Source organism: Simochromis diagramma, unplaced genomic scaffold, assembly GCF_900408965.1.
Source record: "Simochromis diagramma unplaced genomic scaffold, fSimDia1.1 OVJJ01000815.1, whole genome shotgun sequence".
NCBI lineage: Eukaryota > Metazoa > Chordata > Actinopteri > Cichliformes > Cichlidae > Simochromis > Simochromis diagramma.
In genome coordinates this window covers 1-27227 of record NW_024387081.1, presented here as the reverse complement: position 1 = coordinate 27227, position 27227 = coordinate 1, and the positions used below count along the sequence as shown (strand labels likewise).

The window sequence follows — 27227 nt, the reverse complement described above, 5'->3', positions numbered from 1 at the left end:
ACAAAACGGAGAAGTTATGACAAATCAGACTATAAGGCAAAAAGAAGTGCAGCTTTATGGTTTCATGGACAAAAGAATTTCTGTGGCTGCGATATGATGAGCTAAAAACCAGGGCTGCACATAAGTGGTCCGCAGGTGCGCATTCGCTGTCAAAATAAAAAACACGCACAAGGGTTAGGGTTAAATTTAAAAACTGTACCTTGAGTTAAAATATATTTATAATTTTAATAAATGCCAAATTAAAAAGGCATGAACATTTTTTTGTATCGAAAAAACTATCGAACCGTGACACCAAAGTATCGAACCGAACCGAACCGTGAATTTTGTGTATCGTTGCACCCCTAGTATATATGTGTGTGTATATATATATGTATGTGTGTGTGTGTGTGTATATATACACACACACACACACACAACACACACACAACACACATACATACATACATACACATATAAGCTGGTTTTCTTCCAGGATGCCATTGAACATGTCTCCAGGTGAGTGAATTTAACTTGTTTTTGTGTAGTTTCTTAACAGGTAGTTGAGTTATTTTAGCTGTAGTTGGGACAAACTGAGTCACCCAAAGGCAGTAGCAATACGAGTGATTGTGTTTTATTGGTTTTTAAAATAGAACATGCAATGCCTGTGATATGGACTGTAAGGATCATTTATCCATAATAATAATAATTACATGTCTAATTAGCAGACATACCTTCCACATAAGTAAAATGCAGGCACTCTTTCTTATTTTAACGTCAGTAATAAAATTTAACTGCACATCTTCTGATTTTTTTTTTTAAAGGTAGTGTCATATCAAGTGATTTGATCTGATTATAGCTAGCAGTACATTTTCTAAATGACACGATGCATGTGCCATATGGAACGAAATAATCTTTTTTTTTTTTTTTTTAGGATTGCTCGTATAATTCGCCAGGAGCGAGGCAATGCCTTGTTAGTCGGGGTGGGAGGTACAGGCAAGCAGTCACTCACTCGCTTGGCAGCCCACATGTGTGGGTGCCGCTGCTTTGAGATTGAGTTGAGCGGAGGGTATAACTATGACAGCTTCCATGAAGACTTGAGGAGGCTCTACAAGATGGCTGGTGTGGAGGGCAAAGATATGGTGCTCCTCTTTACAGATACTCAGGTATTGCAAAAAGATTGAGCCACAAAAAACTTACAGTATTTAAGTTTCTGTGTACTTACTGTGTTTAACTATTAAATCTGTTGTAGATTGTAGTAGAAGAATTTTTGGAGGATTTAAACAACATGCTTAAACTCTGGTGAGGTGCCTAACCTCTTTGAAAAAGACGAGCTAGAACAAGTGCTTGCTGCTACCCACCCTAAAGCCAGAGAGGCTGGAATCAGTGAAGAGAGCAGGGATGAGGTATGTACGGTACTTATGTAAATACATAAGGTTTATAAAACATGTGTCATTTAAGCAGTAACTTTTAAATACAGCATATCTGCATTATTTGTCAGAAAATAAATGAATTAAAATTTTCTGTGAAGTTAGGATAAAGTTACAGTTAGCAAAAATGAAAAATACAATCTCGACACAGAACTTTGTTTTGGATACGACCCAAAGTTTTTAACAAATTAGAATGTGGGACGAACGTGGAGTCATGAATGTTCATATCTTGAAAAGTGTTGTGGCTTTTCTTAAATGTAGGAAATCATTCTTTAACTACCAGATATAATCACTTAGTGTTTTCAGCGACAGTACATACATCTTCAACAAGATGAAAAAATGAAATTAAACATTAATTTCTAATATGAGAGAAGGATGATGAAGGCTGACCTTTGAGTTGTTTAAAGAAGATAATAAACACCTAGCAAAGCATCTGAGATTCCCACTATGGGCTAAAATTTCCACAGACTGTATGAAAGCAGACAGTTAAAATCAGTGTCCCAGGCAAAAGGAAAGAACACATGAGAGCTGATGCTATTTGCCTGTTGTGCTCTTCTATGTGTGTGTGTCTTTTTTACGTGTCTGTGATGGTGCATTCAGGTGTTCCAGTTTTTCATCTCCCGTGTTCAAGAAAAACGACACATTGTGCTGTGTATGAGCCCTGTGGGCGATGCTTTCAGGTCCCGATGTCGCATGTTTCCTTCACTGGTTAACTGCTGCACTATGACTGGTTTGTGCAGGTATACTGATATATGAATCACTCAGTATATACGTCACTACCCTTGTCGATGGAATCACTCTTGTTCATGTAAAATATTTCTAATATAACCCTTTTTTTTAAAATTTACACCACCATCCCTTTAGATTGAATTCTTTTTCATAATCTATAGCTTTAAGGTAATCCTATTCATGTCCCTTTTTTTTATAGAAAAAAAATAGTTTCATCATCGTCATGGAAGTTGTAGTTTATATTTTTTAAGCTTCTTTTGAACTTATTACTTTAAAAAAACTTTTTACAATTTCTATTTTTAAATAAATGTTTTTGTCCATCTGCTGAATAACTGTTCAGTTGACAGGAGCTAAAGGTCAAAGCTACAAATCGTTGTCCTCGCTGCTAACTTTATGTCACTTTCCTCTCTTTCGCTGTAGGTTCTGGTGCTCAGTGGCCCCGGGAGGCGCTGCTCTCTGTCTCTGAGGCCTTTTTCCAGAATGTGGACTTTGGCAATGAGAAGCTGAAACAGAACATCTCTGCGATGTGTGTCGAGATACACGTTAGTGTCACTGAAATGGCTGAGCGCTTCTACTTAGAGCTGCGACGCCGGTACTACACCACACCTACCTCCTATCTAGAGCTTATCAACCTCTACCTCAGCATGCTTTGCAACAAGAGACAGCAGTTAGTTCTGGTATGTCAACACAATTATGGGCGATTTTTCACATATGATGTTGATGATGAATTGTTACCTGATATTGTGTAGGAAAAATAGCAGCTAGATATATTAGCTGGTGGTGAGTACTCATAGTCAGTTTTATTTTTACTGTGACTGTAATGCATCATGAGTTATGTCAATAATATCAAACATGATAATTATGTATGCGTGTGTTACTGTATAGGCCAGGGATCTTGTAAAGAATGGTGTCACTAAGCTGCTGGAGACCAATGAGCTTGTAGACTAAATGAAGGTGGACCTTTCTGCTCTGGAGCCAGTCCTCAAACAAAAATCTACTGATGTCGATGCCCTCATGGAGAAATTGGCTGTAGGTCAAGACAAGGCTGATGAGGTCTGTCTGTGTTTTATCACAAAACTTTCAAAAACGTGTCTGATGTTGCCTATATTTCAATTATAAATCATGGTAACTCTTTGTCATTACTTCATGAGCATAACTAAAATAATTCTCCTTGTCACAGGTACATAAAGTAGCAGAAGAAGATGAGGCACTGGCCCGAGTTAAGGCTGAAGAAACCCAGGCCATTGCAGATGATGCACAGAGGGACTTAGATCAGGCTCTGCCAGCTTTAGAGAGTGCCAACCAGGCCCTCAGATCTCTTAACAGGGCTGACATCTCTGAGATCAAGGTGTTCACTAAACCCCCAGCCCTGTGATGACTGTCATGGAGTCTGTCTGCATCTTGCTTGATTGCAAGTGAGTGTGCACTATTTTCTTAAAAAATAATAGATAAATAAATAGCTTCTTAACATGATACACTTTTATTAGGTATCCACCCTGCACTGGTGATGGTTTCTAAAAGTGCAACTCTTTATAATCACAATAATGTAATAACTTTATCACTCCTTCACTTCACCGGGACAATTTTTTCAATCTTATGTATTTTGCGTTTAACATTAAACAGAGATGACTTGCAGATTTCACCATTCACTAATCTACTGCATTGTTGATCTGAATTAAATCTTCACAATATCCTCTTTGGGATTTTGAAACTTGCTGTTCTGCCCAAAGAATTTTCATTACTTTGAAAAGATCAACTAATGTCACGGTCTAATGTATCGAGCAACCGTGACATTTCTTTCTTAGTCCTATTTGTTAACAGTGTCTCACTAACGTTCTTCTCTCCTAACAGACCAGACTGGCTAAGTGCCAAGCAATTACTGGGCGATCCCAACTTTCTCAGGCGTCTGACAGAATATGACAAGGATATCAAACCTAGGATCCTGCTGAAACTACAAAAATACATCAATGACCCTAATTTCATGCCTGAAAAGGTCAGTTTGGATATTTTGGGCAGATTAAAAAAATGTCAAAGTACAAACACAGCCAGTGAAAATAACATCTTCTTACTGTATCATTATGACTAAACATGTGGGTTTTTCAGATAGTATAACCTATCAGAAATTTGAAATGTTTTCAGTATGTTTTTTGCTTGGCTAGTTTTCTTATTGTGTCGCTCTTATTAGGGTGGAAAAGTCATCAATGGCGTGCAAGTCCATGTGCATGTGGGTCAGAGCGATGGATCTTTACTCGAGTCTTCAAAGTTGGAAGAAATATAGTATCATCAGAATTCAAGTATTTTTAGACATTGAATTTATGACACCTGAATTTTTATCCTCCAAATTTCCCTGCAAAAATATTCACCTGCAAAAATCACCTGAAAAAAATTAATAATCCCTGCAAAAATTCACCTGAAAATAAAATTCACCCTGAAAAAAATTCATCTGCAAAAATTCACCTGAAAAAATTCACCTGCAAAAATTCGCCTGAAAAAAAATTCACCTGCAAAATTCGCCTGAAAAAAATTCACCTGAAAAAATTCATCTGCAAAAATTCGCCTGAAAAAAATTCACCTGCAAAAATTCGCCTGAAAAAATTAGCCTGAAAAAAATTCATCTGCAAAAATTCGCCTGAAAACAATTCACCTGCAAAAATTCACCTGCAAAATTCAACTGCAAAGTGATGAACTTTACTGACCCAAGCCAGAGCAATCAGCATCAGATCGAGTCGAGTGGCTCTCAGCCAATTAAATTACGCTGGTTTGATCACCTGACCACCGTTAGCCGCAGTGTGTCTCCTAAAGAGAGCTGTTTAAAGGTGAGTGATTAAGTTTTTCTCCTAAATAGAGATCATTACAGAATGCCTAGTCCTACTTAAAATCCCATTTATTTTTTATCATCTACTCGAAACTAAGGAAAACGTTTGACTAACTCAAAGACATTCCACGCCTCCCCTGCCTGACTGCAGAGGCAGTTTGAATTTAGGAGCAGCAAGATGGAAGCGGCAAACCCTGGCGATTCTCTGGTAAGTATATTGTTATTTATCTTCAAGTTTGTCTTTTGAAACGTTAATGTTATTTAAATCCGTTGCTCACGTATAAAGTACACAGACGGGGTCTTTGCTCAACTCGTCTGAGGCGTGTCTCACTAAGCGCTACATGCTAGCATCCTGCTAACCGAGCTACCCTTTACATGCTGTGCTTTAGAAAATAGGATACTCGTTAAAAAAATACTCCGCAGATATTGATAGATAGACGAACACTGCAAATATAATGTTGTAAACGAGAACGGCCTTTGGTGAAGGGGTAAAATACACCACGAATAAAGCCATAGAGTGAATTGGCTGCCATGGTTGCAGAACGGCCGGATTTAATGACAAGAATGGGGAAGAGTGAGGTGAAGTGAACCGAACCAAAGCCACAAAACACGGTCAGACAAGGCGGCAAAAGGGCAGTGATCTGTCCGTCAGTATGAAGTTGGTGTGTGCCTTTGGTGAACAAAAACTCCAGACCGGTAGCAGGAAGATGGGAGACTCGTGTTTCACTGGAATAGTGGTGAATTAAAACATCCTTTGTTGGGGACATTTTGGTGTAAATGCATCCATACAGGCAAGACAGAGGCAGACTAGACAGTGAAGAAAACAAGGCAAACATTAGAAATATTAAAAACGGAAATATAGGATTAATATTACATACAATTTGGAAAATGTAAGGAACACAATGTAACTGATATTGTAAAGTCATTAAAACAGCATACTCTGATTAAAAAGAAACCAGATAATTGGGTAGGGATAATAATGTTAAACTCAAACTCCAACAGAGGTGACCCAGTAATGCTGCAACTAATGAAATTAGACTACTATTCACTTTAGCTAAAGTTATTAAGTTAGCTAAGAGTTGGGATGCTGTGTAAGACATAAATAAAGCTAAAATACAAAGGTTTGGACACTGTTTTGCATGTTTCCCTACTGTAGGGGTCTCTGCAAGCATACAGAGGGGGTACTCTGAGAGGGTACAAGATGACAACTTTGGAATTCTACTAGAAACAGTCGATCATATTTGTTTGTCAAAGCTGAATTCAGGGCAAACTACGCTAAATTAGCGTTTTTAGCAAGCAGCTACAATAAGCATAAAAGTTACCTTACGGCTATCGTTTGTTAACATGACGCTTGTTCTTATACATGTAATACATTTATTACCAACCTGAGAGTTTATCCGCTGGTCATTCGACATGACGAATGACTTCTGAAGTCTTAATTCAGCTCAAGACGCTGTAGATTCCCGTCGGTAACACTTTCGGTCCGCTAGTAAAACGTAGTTCTATTAATCTGCGCTTGAACCGGAACCGGATGTAAGTTCCAAAAAACTGGATTTTGGAACTGAAATTGAATTGTAGAACTGAAACTGAATGGTGAGAAGTGAAACTGAAATTATTCGAGAGCTGAATTTTTAAAGGATAAAATGCAGTTTCAAAGCAAATCAATTCATTTTCAAAATATAAATTCAATTTCAATTTAGTGATGATCATTTTCAAACCATAAATTCAATTTCAAATTAGACTAATTCAAATTCAGTTTTCAAAAGCATTATTCAAGTTACAATTCAGATTCAATCAGAGCCATTCAAATTCAAATTGAACTTATTCAAATTCAGTTTGATGGCACAGATTTCTGCCCATACCCGGGGGTGTTCAGATGGAGATGCGCCAGCCCGACTGCGTGAGTGACTCCCAGGTAGCCGCGCCGTGGGTCCTCTTCTCCGAGGAGCCGGGGGTAAAGCACAGCTCTCCGCGGTGAGTTGCAACACACAGCGTCGGGTTGCCCGCCGCGGCTCCGGGGGCGTAGTGGTGGAGATGGCGCAGACCACAGCGACACAGCGGGGGATGGCGAGGGCTAGCGGCCAGAGGAGGAAAGTCCACAGGATCCAGACATTGAATTTATTCTCCAGTACTACCGCGCCGGAGGGGTGAGGTATTGCTTTAATGATTCCTGTATGATATTACCCTACCATTTCCCTCTTCATCTGTGCTTACTCATTTGTGCAGGAAGAGCTGGATGTGACCATGGCAACCCTAAAAGAGAAGCAGAAGAAGCTTCAGGAGGTGGAGAACCAGATCAAGGTCCTGCAGGAGCAGTTTGATAGCAGCATGAATGAGAAAGAAGATTTGGGTGAGAGTTGTGCCAAAAAGTACAACGTAAAATATACTCTGAAATAAGTTCTACCATCTGTCTTTTATTAAATGTGTGATGTACCTTGCTGTCTTTGTCTTGCTAAAATTCTTTCTCTTTCTTTTTCATCAAAGTTAATACGATGGCTCTGACACAGGCCCGTCTGATCAGGGCAGGGAAGCTAACGTCCGCTCTTGGTGACAAACAAGTATGCTGGGAAGAAAGTGTAGCCCTGTTTGAGCAAGAGATCATCAATGTTGTGGGAAATATCTTCATTGCAGCTGCTTGTGTGGCATATTATGGTGCATTTACTTCCCACTATAGACAGCTGGTAGGTACAGGTTTATTCTGTGCTTTTTAAGGTTTTACAGGCTGCCTCTAACAAAGAATTAGCAGCTTGTGCCTTTAGTATGAGTTTAGTCTAATTTTTGAAAATCAGTAGAAAATAGGACAAACAAACAAAAGCTGGGGCCCAATTTCTTATTACTAGCTATTGTGCTCAGTCACACGCAATCCCCACTATCGTAATGGCCTTAAACCTTGTTTGTTTTTTATTATAAGACAGGAAATAAACAGGTAATAATAAGGGATGAAATCAAATACAACCTGAGTTGTTGTGCTTGTGTGCGCTCTGTTCCCCTCACCAGCTAATTGACCAGTGGATAACGCAGTGCCAGAACCTGAACCATCCCAATCAGTTCCACATTTAGCCTGATTAACATTCTTGGTTGATCAATATGTCATCCGCCAGTGGAATGCAGAAGTTTGCCTCGTGACACTGTTTCTACAGAGAATGGCATCCTGGTGACTGAGGGCCACCGGTGGCCTCTTATGATCGACCCACAGGATCAGGTGAACTAGAAACAAGTTTTCAGCAGCATCCATGTAGTGCCGATAATTCCAACACTGATTACTTTATGAATGAAATGGGTTATTTTTTTTAACACTTTAACTTCTCAATTATCTGTATAATCCCAAGTGATTAATATTCATTTCACACATTTATTACACGAGAACCTTATTTTTAAAACTAATTTTGATTTTGAAAATAGTGGTATACAGCTGCATAGCAAGGATAAATAAGTTTAAATTCGTTCTTACAAATTTTTTAAAGAAGTCATCTTCATCACATTAGGGATTAAGGATTATTTCTTTCATTCTCAGGCTAACCAATGGATCCGCTCCAAGGAGGCTAAACATGGTCTAAAGGTGATGAAGCTAACGGACTCTGGCTTCCTTCGTACCCTGGAGAATGCCATAAGCATGGGCCTCCCTGTACTGCTAAAGGAGGTAGGATTGCACCACTCATGTGACAGTAAAACAGACTTAATCATAAAAAAGACAATTTGTGGTCAAATGTTGTATTGTAATTGTGTATTTTTTAAGGTGGGCTAACACTGGGCGACATTAAATAAGTTGAAGACCTTTACTGGACAGATTGTTATTAAATAGTGTTTTTAATTTTGCGTTGCCCCTGGACACGTTATAAAAGAGTTAATCCCCATCCTCAGCTGCCTCCCTCTTCCCGCTCCACCACACCCACCCACACACGCAGGGCTTGGGGTGCAGGTATGTCACCAGGGTGCAGGGGAGGCACTCCCCCTCTGTCCCCTTCTGGCCGCCTGTGCCTCAATTTTATTCTGCAACCTAGACATCCACATTACTCACACTCTCACATAACACATACATATAGGGCCTTGGGGGTGGGCACGTTTTACAGCATCCAGAGGATGGTCTGTGTACTCCAACCCCCCTCTGGCGCTGATGTCCTACCCTCAATTTTAAATGCATTTAGACACTAAGGGTTTTCGGGAGGAGCCGTGCTGCTCTCTGAGAGGAAGCTAGTACCATGCTCTCCTGTGTTTTAATGCACTGTATGAACAGCACACAGCAACACTACATATGAGCGGGCGTAGGGAGGTTTAGGGTCTTCGCTCACCTCGGTTCTGTTAGCCGTCGGGGCTGGGAGGAGGTGCTGGCCGTCAGACTGGGGTCTGGGATGCGGGGCCTCCCTGCTACTGCAGATAAGGAGGTGGTCCGCTTGCCTCCACCCCAGAGAGAAGGGTTACATCTCCTGGGTCTAGGTGCGGCTTGCCCCTCTGAGGGCGGGGGTACCTGGACCTGGGATATAGAGTATGTTTGGGGAGTGCGACTGTCTGTGCAGTGTCTATTTGTGTCTGTCTACACGTTGGGTGAGTGCCGAGTATGTGGGGTGTATATGGGGTGGGAATGCAACGTCTGTGTCTGCGTGCGCCTGTTCGTCTGTGTCTATATGTCAGGTTGGGTCTTAGACTCAACCTCTCTGGGTACATCTCAGGCCCTCTAAAGTACGGAGGCCTATCTCCCCTCACCACACTCCCTGCCGGTGGCTGATGCCCTCAGACGTTGGTGTGTTGGTGGTCCTTGGTGTCTGGGGCTGGGCGCTCATGTATATATTGGAATACAAGCATGCTGATCCACACAGGTGTGCACACAGGTGTACACACGGGTGTTCACAGACGCAGACTACACCTTTCTTGGCTGCTGCCTCAAAGCACATTGTGCGCTGTCTATCTTGCGTGCTGCACAATATCGTTTATTATTTAGTATCTACTGATATCTACTGCTAGCTAGTTTATTGTGATGGTGCTGTTTTTATTATGTTGCTCTTTGTTGTTTGCTTTCTCTTCTGTTTTTTTTCTCCATACAGGTGATCCAGGTGTTTTGTTTGTTTGTTTTCTTTCTTCCCCCCTTCTCATCGTCTCTTCTCCCCTCTGGTTTTCTTTCTCTCCCTCTCTTTCTTTCATTCTTTCTCCCTGTCCTATCCCCCAGTCATGTCTGTCCCGTTTGTAGCAACCGAAAATAAAATAAATTCATAATTATAATAAAGGTCAATCAAATGGACCAATATGGCAAGGCCATGATGATCCACTTGGCATCTTTCTTGGCCTTCAGACAACAATTCTGATGGTAAAGATCCAAACGGGACACAAAAAAAAAAGAAAAGAAAAGCATGTGTGAGGTGAAGGGCTCTGTTTGGGTATTTTGTGGGTGTATAGTTAAAGGAGACCCTGAATCCAGCACTGGAGCCCGTCTTGTTGAAGCAGACGTTTGTGGCTGGCGGGCAAACAATGATCCGACTGGGAGACTCAGATATTGACTATGACAAAAATTTTAGGTTCTATATGACCACAAAGATGACCAACCCACATTACCTGCTAGAGGTAAGGACAGCAGCACACCTACTCAAACCTACTTATACTGTATGTGTACAAAAGCAGATACTGTAAAGAGATGCAGTCGTATGTCAACTACCAAAACCCTATAGCTGAACACCAGTCTAGCAGAATGGGCTCACACTAAATGCAGTCATGTACTCTCTCATTAGTTCAAGCCAACAGTGCATACATACATCACAGACATTATAAAAGAGAGACATGGCCTCCAAAGAATCCTGAATTAAAACCACAAAGACGATCTTTCAGACCAGCAAAGTAGTTCAATTCAATTTTATTTATATAGCGCCAAATCACAACAAAAGTCGCCTCGAGGCGCTTCATAGATACAGAGAAAAACCCAACAATCACATGACGCCCTATGAGCAGCACTTTGGTGACAGTGGGAAGGAAAAACTCCCTTTTAACAGGAAGAAACCTCCAGCAGAACCAGGCTCAGGGAGGGGCGGGGCCATCTGCTGTGATTGGTTGGGGTGAGAGAAGGAAGACAGGATAAAGACATGCTGTGGAAGAGAGACAGAGGTTAATAACAGATATGATTCAATGCAGAGAGGTCTGTTAACACATAGTGAGTGAGAAAGGTGACTGGAAAGGAAAAACTCAATGCATCATGGGAATCCCCGGCAGCCTACGTCTATTGCAGCATAACTAAGGGAGGATTCAGGGTCACCTGGTCCAGCCCTAACTATATGCTTTAGCAAAAAGGAAAGTTTGAAGCCTAATCTTGAAAGTAGAGATAGTGTCTGTCTCCTGAATCCAAACTGGAAGCTGGTTCCACAGAAGAGGGGCCTGAAAACTGAAGGCTCTGCCTCCCATTCTACTTTTAAATACTCTAGGAACAACAAGTAGGCCTGCAGAGCCTACTTGTTGAGAGGAACTACCAGACCCCCATCATCAACGAGTGCCCAGTGGAGAGAGTGGACAGCTTCAAATACCTCGGAGTTCACATCACGCAGGACCTGTCATGGTCCTGTCACATCAACACCGTGGTGAAAAAGGCCCGACAGCGTCTCTACCACCTCAGACGCTTGAGAGACTTCCAACTGCCCTCCAAGGTGCTCAGGAACTTTTACTCGTGCACCATAGAGAGCATCCTGGCGGGAAACATCTTAACCTGGTTCGGGAACAGCACCATGCAGGACAGACGAGCTCTACAGAGGGTTGTGCGGTCAGCTGAGCGCACCATCCGTTCCGAGCTCCCTGACCTGCACTCAATCTACAGCAGGCGGTGCTGGACCAAGGCCAGGAAGATCGTGAAGGACCTCAGCCATCCCAACAACAGACTGTTCTCTCTGTTGAGGTCAGGAAAGCGATTCCGCTCCCTGAAGACCAACACAGAGAGACTGAGGAGGAGCTTCTTCCCGCAGGCGATACGGTCTCTCAATCACACCACCACACAATACTGACCCACACATATGGTTCTTACACACACACTGGACTTTCTGGACTTTGTTTTTGCACAACACTGGTCACTATATTCTTCATTTCCGGTTAATACTTGTACAGCTGCTGTTATTGTGTATATATTATTTATATTTAGATTTCTTCATACATTCTTATATAGTTCTATATTGTGTATTGTGTATTTTGTTGTACAGTTATTTTATTTTCAACTTTAATTTATATATTTTATCTTATTCTTCCCAGTTAAATTTACCCTTCATTCTAATTTGTGTTGTACAGTTATTTCATTTTTAACCTTAATTTATATTTTATTCCTTCCTAGTTAAATTTACCCTTTTTAATTTTTCTTTTTAATTTTTCATATTTATTTCCTATCTTATTCATAGCCTTTCCTTTTTTTGTTTTCTTTGGGTCACGAGCAGTTGTCCAAGCATTTCACTGCATATCGTACTGTGTATGACTGTGTACGTGACAAATAAAATTTGAATTTGAATTTGAATTTGAATTTGAGAGCGAGAGCGAAGTGCTCTAATAGGGTGATATGGTACTACAAGGTCATTAAGATAAGATGGGGCCTGATTATTTAAGACCTTGTATGTGAGGAGCAGGATTTTGAATTCTGGATTTAACAGGAAGCCAAAACAGGAGAAATCTGCTCTCTCTTTCTAGTCCCTGTCAGGACTCTTGCTGCAGCATTTTGGATCAGCTGAAGGCTTTTCAGGGAGTTTTTAGGACATCCTGATAATAATGAATTACAGTAGTCCAGCCTGGAAGTAATAAATGCATGAACTAGTTTTTTCAGCGTCACTCTGAGACAGGATATTTCTAACTTTAGAGATGTTGCACAAATGGAAGAAAGCAGTCTTACATATTTGTTTAATATGTGCATTGAAGGACATGTCCTGGTCAAAAATGACTCCAAGGTTCCTCACAGTGTTACTGGAGGCCAAGGTAACGCCATCCAGAGTAAGAATCTGGTTAGATACCATATTTCTAAGATTTTCAGGGCCGAGTACAATAACCTCAGTTTGATCTGAATTAAGAAGCAGAAAGTTAGCGGCCATCCAGGTCTTTAAGTCTTTAAGACATTCCTGCAGTTTAACTCATTGGTGTGTGTTATCTGGCTTCATGGACAGATAGAGCTGGGTGTCATCTGCATAGCAGTGTAAATGTATGCTATGTCTTCTAATGATGCTGCCTAAGGGAAGCATGTATAATGTAAACAGAATTGGTCCTAGCACTGAACCCTGTGGAACTCCATAATTAACCTCAGTGTGTGAAGAGGACTCTCCATTTACATGCACAAACTGGAGTCTATTAGATAGATATGATACAAACCACTGCAGTGCAGTACCTGTAATACCTACAGCATGTTCTAATCGCTCTAATAGGATATTATGGTCGACAGTATCGAACGCTGCACTGAGGTCTAGCAGGACAAGCACAGAGATGAGTCCACTGTCAGAGGCCATAAGAAGATCATTTGTAACCTTCACTAAAGCTGTTTCTGTGCTGTGATGAGCTCTGAAACCTGACTGAAACTCTTCAAATAAATCATTCCTCTGCAGATGATCTGTTAGCTGTTTGACAACTACTCTTTCAAGGATGTTTGATATGAAAGGAAGGTCGGAGATTGGCCTATAATTAGCTAAGACTGCTGGGTCTAGAGATGCTTTTTGAGTAAAGGTTTAACTACAGCCAGCTTGAAGGCCTGTGGTACATAGCCGATCATTAGAGATAGGTTGATCATATTTAAGATCGAAGAATTAATTAATGGCAGGACTTCTTTGTCAAGGTTTCATTGTGATTTAATGAGTTTCTGTTTCCACCTTTTAAGGTTTGCATCAAAGTTACAATTATCAACTTCACTGTCACTAAATCTGGCTTAGAAGACCAACTTCTCAGGTAAATACATGCACACACATGAAAAAAGCTATTGCATTTCAACTATGTAACAAGTAGAGATGAATCTATTCGATATGATGTATCGGTATCGGTCCGATACTGACCTAAATTACTGGATCGGATATCGGAGAGAAATAAAAAATGGAATCCGATCCAAAGTATCACAAAATCACCTCACAAAACGCGCTACTTGGCGTAACCCAGCTCGGCGCATCGGAGTAGTATGTGTCACGTGACAGAGCGGCTGTTGTCTGCGAGACCTGTCGGCGGTCTGGTGGAGCATGTGGAGCCTCGCTACATGCTTCCAAACCGCAGCATGTTATCTCGGCAAAAACTATCCCAGAGAAGTAAAGCAAGTGTGTAAGTTCATCCCTGAATGTTTGCATAGTATTTCCATGTTAAGCTTAACAACTGATACATGGAGCCACAGCTGGACTGGCCATCGGAGTTCCATACTGAGGTGAAAAGGAAGCGATTTGTCCTGTACTTAAGCTAGAATGGAAAAAAAGACACAAAGCTGGAGTTATTCTGTCCTTGCTGCAAAGCTGATTCTTCTTCTCTCATTCCCCCTCCTGTTGCTACTTCAAACATGAAACTGATCAATGATCAGCTGGTCGGCTTTTCTGTCACAAATCCTGCCTTTCTTGTTTGTTTATCGCCCACTTTGCGCTAGAGAGAGGAGACCAGCGGATAAACAACAGCAGCACGTTTAAGCTTAATTAGCTGTTGTTAGAATTTATTTAATATTACTTTCTAGTATCAGCTGATGTTTGCTGGAGCCACAGCTGTAAAGCTGCTGGTCATGATGTCGGTTTGGATATGTGGTGAGAGGGAAACTTGTAGATGAAACCAGGAGATGTCCTTACTGAATCATCAGAGCTGAACAGGTGATGGAGAAACAGGTTTACCTTTTAGGTGACATGAATGAGTTGAAGGGAAGTTATGAACTTATGCATTTGTTTTACAGGTGCATTAAATTAAAGTTGATTACGTCGATTAAGCATCAAGGTGGAGGGTGGGGGGTGGTTCTGGCAGATTTTTGTTAGGAGTTGGCAACCCTATTAGTTAGGTTGTTTAATATTTCTGCTAAGGACTCTTTAAAATACCAGAATAGGGAGGATGGAGCAGGTTTAAGTTTATTAGATTGATCAGTGTTGCTGAACTATAAAATATTTTGGGTGCAGTGTATTTTTTGCATACAAGTATAACAGAATAGCTTTAGTGTCTTGTTTTTTAAAACTTGAGTATGAACTTATACAAAATGCAGCAAGATATTTATTTAAAAAACAGTTTTGTTGATTAAAAAACCGCAATTTCAGATTCATATCGGTATCGGCAGATATCCAAATTTATGATATCGGAATCGGTATCGGACATAAAAAAGTGGTATCGTGCCATCTCTAGTAACAAGCATTTACAAAGCCATCTACATTTTTAAAAAATGGATAGAAATATGGCACATAATTTTATGTATCCTAATTGTATGTATCCTTGTCCCCCTTTCTGATAATGACCTCTGGAATCTCTTGATTCAATCTTTTTTCAATCTGTTTTAAGTGATGTGGTGCGTCTTGAGAGTCCGCATCTTGAGGAACAGAGGAACGAGCTGATTGTGCGCATCAACGCTGACCGCAGCCAGCTGAAAGATATTGAAGACCGCATTCTTAAGCTTCTCTTTACCTCTAAGGGGAATATACTTGACAACGAGGAGCTAGTTCAGACTCTCCAGGAGTCAAAGGTAGGGATTAGGCTATATGGAGTTGTGGTTGTTGAATTTAATATTACCTGCAATGATCCTTTCCTGTTTTTCTGATGTTCATCCTGTTTATTTCCATGATTTTTTGCATCCTCTTGTCTCCAGGTGACTTCAGAGACCATAAAGCACCGTCTGGAAGAGGCAGAAGCAACTGAGCTGATGATAAACTCTGCGAGGGAGCGCTACAGGCCTGTGGCCACTCGAGGATCTGTTTTGTACTTTGTCATTGCCAGTCTGTCGGAGATCGATCGTATGTACCAGTTCTCACTCAAGTACTTTAAACAGGTGAGGGGAAAAAAAGAGCTGGGCTTTACTCTCAAATTTACAAAGCTACTTGTGCAGGAGTGTTTAATGAAAATGTGTAAGTACCCATTTAAAGTAATTAATTTCTTTTTTTCTCTCTTTTTTGTTTATTTCTTCCTTCATCTTCAGCTCTTTAATTCAGACCTCATTCGACTCCGCCATGACAATGAGTACCTGTTCACGGGTGTGAAACACTCAGCTGCAGTGGGTTGGAGGTACAGCAACCGTATGAGGTCTACAAGTATTGAGGCACAAGGGACAGTGAACTGTCTGCCCTGTGGTCCCAAGTCAGTACATCCTGCTGTGGATGCCATAAACGGAATGACCTGATATACATGTGCTCTCATATTTCGTTTGTCAGGGAAATCGTGGAGAAGATGGACCTGGCGGGGAAAATCTCCCCTGTGCAGGCCAAACGTAAATGGGAGAACCTGAAGAGGAAATACAAAGTATGTACAGTGGTAGTGACAGATGTAACTCCACACAGAACACTGAAAAGTCACCTATGTAAACCTGCACTGTTGCTGTTGTTGCCAACTGCCACCTGTGATGTATCCTCCCCTCAGGAGTGCAAGTATCCAGCGACGGGCGAGGATGCAAGTGGGAAGCCCACTGCCGCAACATGGCCCTGGTTTGATGCCATGGATGAGGTGCTAGGACAGAGGCCCTCCACCAGGCCACCCGTCCTAATCTCCTCCATCCAGGAGGACGCACCAGGGCCCAGTGCAGCAGTGGGCAACCCACTCCCACACCAGGAGGGACAGGAGGATGAGGACCCGCCTGAGGCACGGGTGGCAAAAAGGAGGAGGGACGGGGAGGATGAGCTCATTGCCCTAATAAAGGAGGACATGGCCCAGCAACGGCAAATGGAGGAACGGAGAGCCGAGAGGATGGACAGGCTGATAGGCGTCCTCGAAAAGCTAGTGGAGCAGAAAAAGGACTGAGTCGTGTCCACAGACAGCCACTGTACATAGTTGAACTTTATTTATGTTGTTGTTCCAACCTTTGTTCTGCACACACAAAATGATTTCAGTTATGTAAATAAAGACAGTGGGAACATCCCAACTGTGAGTGCATGTCTGTCACAAACTACATGACACAATTACGGGGGCCTGACCTATTGCACGTGCCACGTTGTGGAAATGAAAGCAGTGCAACGTATAACACAACATGATTGTGGGAAATGCACTACCCACTGCGGTCCAGGATAAACCTGAGTGTCCCAGCATGCACACACATCAACCAGGCCTGACATGTGCCTGAGCAGGGAGTCTTGGGCAGTGCTGCTTGGTCTGCTGGACCAGGACCACAGAGATGAGGGAGGTGCCACAGGTAAGACCCCCGGTTCATAGCCAGGTACTGAGTGCAGCATCCCACATAGGCATCCCCAGATGTTGCTCAGGCATGCTCATTCCCACTGTCCACCGCAACATCCTCCACTTGGGTCTGCAGGGCTGGTGGAACCGACAGCTGCCATGTCACTAGATTGTAATCATGGCGGTGGGAAAACGACATGGTGAAAACGAGCATGTTAAGACAGATCTGTCACGTGAAATCCCAGCACTGTGCAGATGCACCACTAAGGGATACTTGCCTGCTGACAATAATCGTGGTCCGGGGGTACCTCCTCCAGGGCAGACACCTCAGCAGATAGCTGGTCCCGCCAGTGTGCACCACTGACTGCCTCCACACCAGTCTCCCCCTCATCTTGGGCATCATCCTCGGGTTCCTCATCTGGGGCCACAATGCCACCAGCACCGATGCAGATGTTGTGCAGCACGGCACATGCTGTTATGGCCTGCGACAGATGTTTAATCTTGTAAGTACAGTGTACATGCCAGGGTATGCACTACAGTTGCCATTATGATTGGACATACAACAATGATGCTCGTATTAGCGTGACATACATGTGGCACGAAGGTGTGGTGCACCTCCAGCGCTTGCAGGAAGATGACACGGAACCTTGTCTTCATCATTCCAAAGGCACGCTCTATGACAGAGCGTGCCCTGGAGTGATGTGCGTTAAAGCGCTGGGCTCCCACACCGTGGACTGGCCTCTTGTAGGGGGTGATGAGGGGGAGTGGATGTTGGAGACATGGGTACCCTCCATCTGCAAGGATAAAATGCCCTGGGGGAGGGTAACGGGCCTGTCGGTACAGTGGGCTGTGGCGGAGGACCCTGGAGTCATGCACTGACCCCGGCCAGCCCACATGTGTATCGACAAAGCGGCCCTGATGGTCACATACCGCCTGCAGGATTATGGACTGGTACAACTTCCTGTTCCTGTAGCACTGACCGTCAGGGCCGCTGGGGGGGCTTGATGCAGACATGGCAGCAGCACCAGCAGCCTTCACAAAGGCCCTGTGGCCTGCCAGCTGTGCAAACCCATTGGACATGGCATCTAGGTCTTCTGGGGTCCGTGGGAGGTGGATGACCTGGTGGCGCGTGGCCACCACCACCTCTGTGACCCTGTGCACGATGCGGTGGACAGTGGAATGGGGTATTGCAAACACCCTGGACACGACCCTGTAGGCTGCTCCACTCGCCAGCCAGAGGAACAAAATTTTTCACCAGACCTGGCATGTGTGCAAAATTTCATGAGATTCTGAGCATGTTAAAGCCCTCAAAAAGGCAATTCATTTCAATGAAAAATAATAATAATGATGATGATGATGATGATGATGATGATAATAATAAACAGAGCAGATACAATAGGGCCTTCGCACTCTCAGTGCTCGGGCCCTAATAATAGTAGTTTGATTGGATACGCTAAAAAATGGTTGGAGAGGTCCCTCCAACATGGCTCGCAAAAGTGTCTTTGTTTCGTTCACCAGGCTGTGACATCTGAGTCATAGACATATATAGCTGGTTGGGCTTTTTATTTTTATTTTTATTTTTAATAGTCAGTACCTTCTGTCTTCTGTAAGCCAAGTAGTGGAAGGTTTTTATGATCATCTCTGCTTTTTGTGGATGATGCCGTCAATTTGACTGCACCAAGCAATAATCTGCAACTTGCACTGGGACAGTTCAGCCATGTGGTTCTCTGCCAGAAAAGGGTGGATTGTCCTCTTCAGTTTGAGAACGAGTTGCTTCTACAAATGAACAAGTTCAAGTTTGAGACTGCAGATACAAGCAGTGGAAATGAGCTGTCTTATAAAGGGTGTCTAAGCTCAGTCTCAGACATAGGATGAGGAGTTTGGGAGGGGCTCAGAGTAGAGCCACTACTCATCCACATCAGGAGGCCTTCTGGACACCTCTTACACGAAGGGCATGTCCAAAGGTCATGCTGGGTCATATCCAGAAGACATGTTCCCAAACCAGTATTTCACTTCGATATCCGCTTGGAAGTGTTGGGGTAGTGGCTGGGAAGAGGGAGGTCTGGGCACCTCTGTCTAAACTGTTGTCCCTGTGATCCTAGACTAGACAGGTTGTTGCAAATGAATGAATAAAGTTTATAAAGGCATCAAAATGGTGATTTTTCTGTGTTTTTCAGGGTCGAGGCTATCTCACTGGGGCAAGGCCAGGGACCTATAGCGGAGAAGATGATCCATTCAGCGTTGACAAGTGGCAACTGGGTCTTCTTGCAAAACTGCCATCTGGCTGTGTCTTGGATGTTAGCCATGGAGGAGCTCATTGAGACCTTCACTGAGCCTGGTACTATTTTTAAATTGAGCTCAAAAATTTGTGTTTATTTCAGCCTTCTGTGCCAACATTTGATGACGCTTATGAGGGCGTATGGCAAAAATAGTTTTAAATTAGAATAATTACCACATTTGCTTCAAACTGGGAAATCCCAGTGGTAGTAATGTTAGTGTTTATGGATGGGGATACCTGGGCTATGGTTTAGTTTCAGTTTAGTTACACTTTGCTAGTATTCAGTTGGAACCCATTTGACTGTCAAGAAAACGTACTTTAGTTCTTCATTGTGCAGACTCAACAATGCTTAAAGCATTCCTCAGAGGTTTTGGTCCACATTAACACGATAGTGTCACACAGTTGTTGCAGATTTGTTGATCGCATTATAGCCACTAGATAATGGGTACGCTGTGGTCATAAAGGGATGAACATTGTTAGCAGCAATGCTCAGGGACACTATCACATCTAAATAAGTTCCTTCATATTTCTAATGTCATTAGACATAATTTGTAATTTACAGGTGCATTTCTAATCTCTGAGAAACAGAAACGAGTAAACTGTGGTATTGTATGCTTTGTTTTTTCAAAGTGTTTGTATTATTGATAAAAAATACTGCAGACTCCTTTAAGGACTTTTTTATGAATATCCAAATAATTTTCTTATCTGTTTCTCTGCAGACACATCAGTCCATGAGAACTTCCGTCTATTTCTCAGTTCCATGCCGACCAAAGTATTTCCTGTTACAGTGCTCCAGAACTCCGTTAAGGTAGTCACACAGAGACCCAAACACTGTAATACTATATAAAAAAGCTATAGATGATTAAAAATACTGTTTTTAAAAAAGAACTTGTCTATACTGGTGGATTGAACATGAGTGAAACATAAAAATGACTTTGGTAATTACGAGTACTGTTTATGTAGGGTAGCTGTGGCATAAACCTTACATTAGTTAAGCACTGCCTTTGTAAATATGGGTCGAAATCTTTGACGTCAATTAAACGTACATTAACTACCAGCACTTGATTTATCGTCATCATGACCATGACTATCTTGAAGAATCGTTGGGATTGTATGTGGGGATTGTATGTGCACTCGAGGACTGCCTGGACAACAAGGAGGAGACGCTGAACCAAAAGGTTTTCAGGATTACTGGTAGTCTTCTCAGTAGGTCTCTGTGATGTCATTGCCAGGTGACTAACGAGCCTCCTAAAGGCCTGTGAGCCAACATGCGACGAGCCTTCACAGAGATCACCAGCAGTTTCTTTGAACACCGCATTTTGGGACGCCAGTGGAGGAAGATTGTCTTTGGAATCTGCTTTTTCCATGCAATCATCCAGGTTACATACACTCTTTCTCAGTATTTTACATGTAAAGTGCCTCATCATTACTTTGTTTTCTTGGATGTGTTTTACTTTGTGTGTGGTCGTACAGTACTTCTCTGCCTGTGTGTCTCGTGTTTAGGAGCGGAAGAAGTTTGGTCCCCTGTGCTGGAACATCCCCTACGAATTCAATGACAGTGACAGAATGTGCTCTGCTCAACCTCAACCTGTACTGCAAAGATGGCACCATCCCTTGGGATGCTCTGGTCTACATCACTGGTAAGAAGCAAATATCAACAGAAATGTTCTTGTATCTAAATTCAACAAGGTAATAAGTTAGGGACTGTTTGTGTAGCATCTTATTTCCCTTATGTAATGCATGTCTTATTTGTATTTTGACATTTTATATTAATAGAAAGCTTTTTCACAAAACAAACATGATTGCATGTCCCTGAACCTAAACATGCAGCTGTTTCATAAAAATAAAAGTGTGGGAAGGATAATAGGACACTTTAAACCAGCGGTCAGCAACCTTAAACACCCAAAGAGCCATTTGGACCTGGTTTCTACGGAAAAGGAAACACTGGGAGCCACAATACTTTTTGACATCTAAAATGAAGTTAACACCGTGTATATTGTTTTTTTACCTCTATGCTTCATATAAACAACTCTAGTGTGTTGCTTATGAAATCCATGAAGTGCTATGGAGAAAATTAAATTTTATTTATGTAATGAACACATTGTCAACCCTTAAAAAATAATAACTAAAAGACACCAGTTGAAGGTGTCTTTAAAATGAATTAAAAAGCTGAACTTAAATTATCCATGTAGCAAACAAAAACAGTGAGCCGTCATCCTTATATCGCCTTCTGGGCTTTGGGAGTGTAGCGGAGCTACCGGCTTCCACGAGTGTGACGCTTATTTTGAGCGACGAAAAATAATAAAATATAACTTTATTTTTATTATTCAGGATCACAATAATCTTCCAATTTAGAACTACAAGTTTTTAAAAAAAGAACTAGCACAAATAAAATAAACTTCAGTTAAACTTCTAATTTATTTTTCCAAACCATGCAGAGCCGCAATATAAGGACTAAAGAGCCGCAGGTTGCCGACCCCTGATTCAGATCATTCAGCTTTATATAAAAGAAAAAGGGACGATTTTTTTCCCCGTGTTTTCTGTTCTGTAATAGATTTCTCTTTTTAGTATTTCATCTTTAAATTGAATGACCTGGATCCAACTTCTTTCAAAATTATCGGTATAAGAACGGGTATTACACATATCTATGTAAATATACTATATGCATATTTTTTTAGTTTAAAGTTGTTGCTGTTTTTTTCCGTAACTTTTTTATTTTTCTGATTCTGAGTGAGATTTTTGATCAACTGAAACTAGAACAGGGTCTGGTCTTTAAAAGCAATATCTCCTGCATTCATAAACAAAGAAAGCCATGAAATATCTCAAATCCTACTGTGTTTTTTTTCTCTTCAGGTGAGATCACATATGGAGGGAGAGTGACGGATGCCTGGGACCAACGGTGCTAAGGACAATCCTCAAAGGCTTTTTTTCTCCAGAAACTCTGCAGCCTGGCTACACCTACTCCCCCTCAGGTATTGTTCTTTCTGCCCTCTTTTGTATGTGTGTGTGTACATGTGTATGTAAGCACGCGTATGCACAGTGCACGCTCACATGCTATATATCTCAGTTAATGGTTTTCTCCCTGTAAGGTGTTTACTACGCTCCAGTGTCAGATGAACTTGAACAATATAAGAAGTATATTGAGAATCTTCCAATCATTGATGATCCTGAGATCTTTGGTATGCATGAGAATGCCAACTTGGCTTTTCAGGTGAGGAACAATACTGTACAATACCAGTACATTACAAGCAAATATGTCTGTCTCTATTTTTTTTACCAGACTGCCAGTTGTCCTCTTAAATATAAATGACAGCAAGTTCTTATTTATACGTAGTTTTTCAAAATCTGTTAATTTCTTCAGTCCACAGCAATTATGAGAAATGGCTTGTGGTCGTTTTAGTGATTTAAAGTTATGTTTGTCATGCAGTTTATGAGCTTTGGGAGTGCTATGATAAAATATCAATACATGAGTGTGTGTGTGTGTGTGTGTGTTGCCTCTGCAGCGTCAAGAAACTATAACTCTGATCAATACCATACTGGATGTTAATCCTCGTTCTTCAGCACAACATGGAGCTAAGAGTAACGATGACAGAGTCTGCGAGCTCGCCGAGCTGATTCTAGCCAAACTGCCCGGTACGCTGACCCCACATGGATTCACCTGCACATCGATCTCAGTTACTGCTGAGACTTTGCATTATTGCGCTCACTCTTTTTCCCCATGTTTCATTGGTTTGTGTTGTCTTTTGTCTCTTTGTGAACTTGTCTTTCTTTTGGAGTGCAGAGCAACAGGACATGGATGAAGCAACTGACACACTGTTTATCAAAGACACCAATGGGCACCTGAACTCCCTCACAACTGTTTTGGCCCAAGAAGCAGACCGATTCAACAACTTGCTTAAAGTTCTCAGGGTGACGTAAAAACCACACACCTTTAATTGGTGGAGATCATCTCATGACCACTTCAGGAGTTTTCTTCTTTGGATTATAGTTTATTTACTTGATCTTAGAGGAAAATTCAAAAAGAAAAAACCTAAACAATCAAAAATATGCGTTCTGTGTAGTTTCAGAAATAACATTTTTAGGAATCTGTCGTTACTGTGATGTGTTATTCTCACTTTCTTTTTCGTAGATGTCTCTTATCACTCTGCAAAAGGCAATAGCAGGTCTCGTTGTGATGTCAGAGGAAATGGACCGAATCTACACAAGCTTTCTGAACAACCAGGTCCCCGCCCACTGGGCGAACTCTGCCTACCCTTCCCTCAAACCGCTGTCTTCTTGGGTCAGAGACTTGACTCTCAGGACTTCCTTTATCCAGGTTTGCACACAGATATTAACAAAAACACACACGTTTTCAAGTTCAGTCCAGTGGAATTATAGAAGTTTGTGTGAAATGTGTCTTTATAAAGCTAACATAAATTATGTGGGGGAAATTGGATTAGAATAGAAGTCTTTTTCTAGCTCAGGTCTGGCATATTTGCTGTATTTTATTGTGTTACGATCCAATGTTGTCAGTGTTTTGTGTTAGGCGTGACTGTTATGTGTTTCCTGTTTTACTTTGAAGATCTGTCTTATCTCAGTGTGTTCAGTTTACGCTTCCTTGTCTCATCAGTTCTGATTTGCCCCAGCTGTGTTTCCCTCCTGTTGTCCATTCCCTGATTGCTCCCTCTATGTATTTAAGCCCTGTGTTTCAGTTTGTCATGGGTTGTGATCATTGTGGTGTTGGTATCTTAGTTTTTGTAAATAGCTGTAAATAGATTTATAAAGTAGTAATTGAGTATTTTTTTCCACCTTGTATATATTGTTCACTATAGCAGCCAGGTAGGCGTGAGAAGCCATTTTTGTTGATTAAGTTTTCTCCTGTTTTTCATATAAAAAGTTAGGTAAGAGAATTGTCTTTTGTTTGGTTTCATTTTTGTGTAGGAAAGCGTAGGGACCATTAGGGAGTTTTGTTTGTTATTTTTGGCACTGCTCACTGCTGAAGCAAATAAATGGCTGCTTAGCACTTTAAAAGATACTATTGTTTGGGTTCTTGTTTTGGGTGGAGTGTGGTGGGCCAATGTTTTGTTGCGTTCAAGACACGCCTAGACTTAGGACGTGACATAAATGGGGGCTCGTCATTTGCTGGAGGGTCCGAGGTTGGGACCGCTTCAGCATTCCGTCTGTCTCCGCTGGAGGGTCCGAGGGGCCTGTCCGGCCTTCGTCCCTCTTCGCTGGGGGGTCCGATGGACCGCTTCAGCATTCCGTCTGTCTTCGCTGGAGGGTCCAAGGGACCGCTTCAGCCTTTCGTCTCTGCTGGAGGGTCCGAGGGGCCTGTCCGGCCTTCGTCCCTCTTCGCTGGGGGGTCCAAGGGACCGCTTCAGCCTTTCGTCTCCGCTGGAGGGTCCGAGGGGCCCGTCTGGCCTTCGTCCGTCTTCGCTGGGGGTCCAAGGGACCGCTTCAGCCTTTTCGTCTCCGCTGGAGGGTCCGAGGGGCCTGTCCGGCCTTCGTCCCTCTTCGCTGGGGGGTCCGATGGACCGCTTCAGCCTTCTGTCTTCGCTGGGGGGTCCGATGGACCGCTTCAGCCTTCTGTCTCCGCTGGAGGGTCAGAGGGACCGCTTCAGCATTCCGTCTGTCTTCGCTGGAGGGTCCGAGGGACCGCTTCAGCCTTTGTCTGTCTTCGCTGGAGGGTCCGAGGGGCCTGTCCGGCCTTCGTCCGTCTTCGCTGGGGGGTCCGATGGACCGCTCAGCATTCCGTTTGTCTTCGCTGGAGGGTCCAAGGGACCGCTTCAGCCTTTCGTCTCCGCTGGAGGGTCCGAGGGCCTGTCCGGCCTTCGTCCCTCTTCGCTGGGGGGTCCAAGGGACCGCTTCAGCCTTTCGTCTCCGCTGGAGGGTCCGAGGGGCCCGTCTGGCCTTCGTCCGTCTTCGCTGGGGGGGTCCGATGGACCGCTTCAGCCTTCTGTCTCCGCTGGAGGGTCCGAGGGACCGCTTCAGCATTCCGTCTGTCTTCGCTGGAGGGTCCGAGGGACCGCTTCAGCCTTTGTCTGTCTTCGCTGGAGGGTCCGAGGGGACCGCTTCAGCCTTCCGTCTCCGCTGGAGGGTCCGAGGGGCCGTCTGGCCCGTCCTCCGTCAAATGCAAACATTTGATTTGTGTGTTATCTCATTAGGTTGGAAAACTGTAATAACACATGTACATTCTGAGTTCACCTTCCTGCACATCCTGGTTTAGTGTTTGGTTCATTTCCCCTGATTGAAGCTGCTCTTCCTTAAGTCTGCTCTGAACATGTGTATCGTACAGTCACTATAATTCACTTAAACAAGCACAAACGGGGGTAAAGTCCTATTAGTTTATACAGCAGTGGATAAACACTGAGTCACACTCCACATGCTGATTATCTTAGGAAACAGAATCCAATGTAAACTGATTCACTGGGTCACTTCAGGTCCCGTCAGTAATAGGATGCCTGTAATGCACTATATCGAATAAAAGAAGAAGATACTGCATAAAGAAATTGTTATTTAAAGATACATATATTTTAATTGCATCTCTGCTTCTCTTTTCCTCTCTTGCAAGACTTGGATCACACGTGGTCAGCCCAAATCACTTTGGATCTCCGGGTTCTTCTTCCCTCAAGGCTTTCTTACTGGTAACACACTGAAACATGCTCTGTTTTTTAATGAACACTAACAGTAAGGCAAACTTTTAGAGCTGAGCTTGAGGGTTACAATGATCACTCTGACTACGCTTTCAAGTATACAGTGTAAAAATAAATGAATTAAGTTTAAAAGAGAGATATTAATTGAATGTGTGTTTATTGGTAGATTTAGCTAAACAGCACAGTGACTTGTTTCAATGCTCTTGTGTCTTTGATGGCCTGTAGGAGTGTTGCAGAATCATGCCCGGCGTTACAGTCTGCCTGTTGAGGAGCTTAATTTCCGCTTCAGCATGGTGCCAGCGTGCAGGGATGAGGAAGCAGTCTGTGAGGCTCTACGCACTCTTCCCATTGGTGCAAAACTGAAACATGGATGAGGAGGTACTGTAAGAAGAGCAGGGCTCTTAGTAATGCTTTCAGTAGTGCTTAAAAAAAGGCACAAATATTCTTTTCTCCAGCCCTTCAAATATAGCACTAACTTTAGATGCTGTTTTTTCTGTTTCAGCATCTTCAGAAAGTTTTCTGATGACTTCTGCTGTGGGTTGGATGCATCAGCAGGGGAAATGATGAGACAAGAGTAACCGGGGCATGTGGTCGACTCTTTGTCACGTGGTGTGAGCAGAATCATCTGCAGCTCAACGTGGCAAAGACCAAGGAACTGATCGTGGACTTCAGGAAGACCAGGAAACACTTGACCCCTGTTTCAATCCAGGGGGTCAGTGTTGACATCGTGGAGGACTATAAATACCTTGGAGTACACATTGACAATAAACTGGACTGGGTAAAACACCACACACACTTTACAGGAAGGGCCAGAGTCGTCTCTATTTTTTGAGGCGACTGAGGTCCTTCAACATATGCCAGAAAAGCTGAGGATTTTCTATGAGTCTGTTGTGGCCAGTGCGATCCTCTATGCTGTTGCATGCTGGGGGAGCAGGCTGAGGGTCGCAGATGCCAACAGACTTAATAAACTAATCCGTAAGGCCAGTAATGTTGTGGGGATGGAGCTTGACACCCTCAAGGTGGTGTCGGAGAGGCGGATGCTGTCCAAGATAAAGACAATGTTGGATAACACCTCCCACCCACTCCATGACATGCTGGTCAGTCACAGGAGCACGTTC

The 27227-nt window shown here is 42.7% G+C and overlaps 1 pseudogene; it reads left to right on the top strand.

The window, feature by feature from the left end:
• Positions 1-451: 451 nt before the first annotated feature.
• LOC120742424 lies at positions 452-26483 on the top strand (annotated as a pseudogene).
• Positions 26484-27227: the final 744 nt, after the last annotated feature.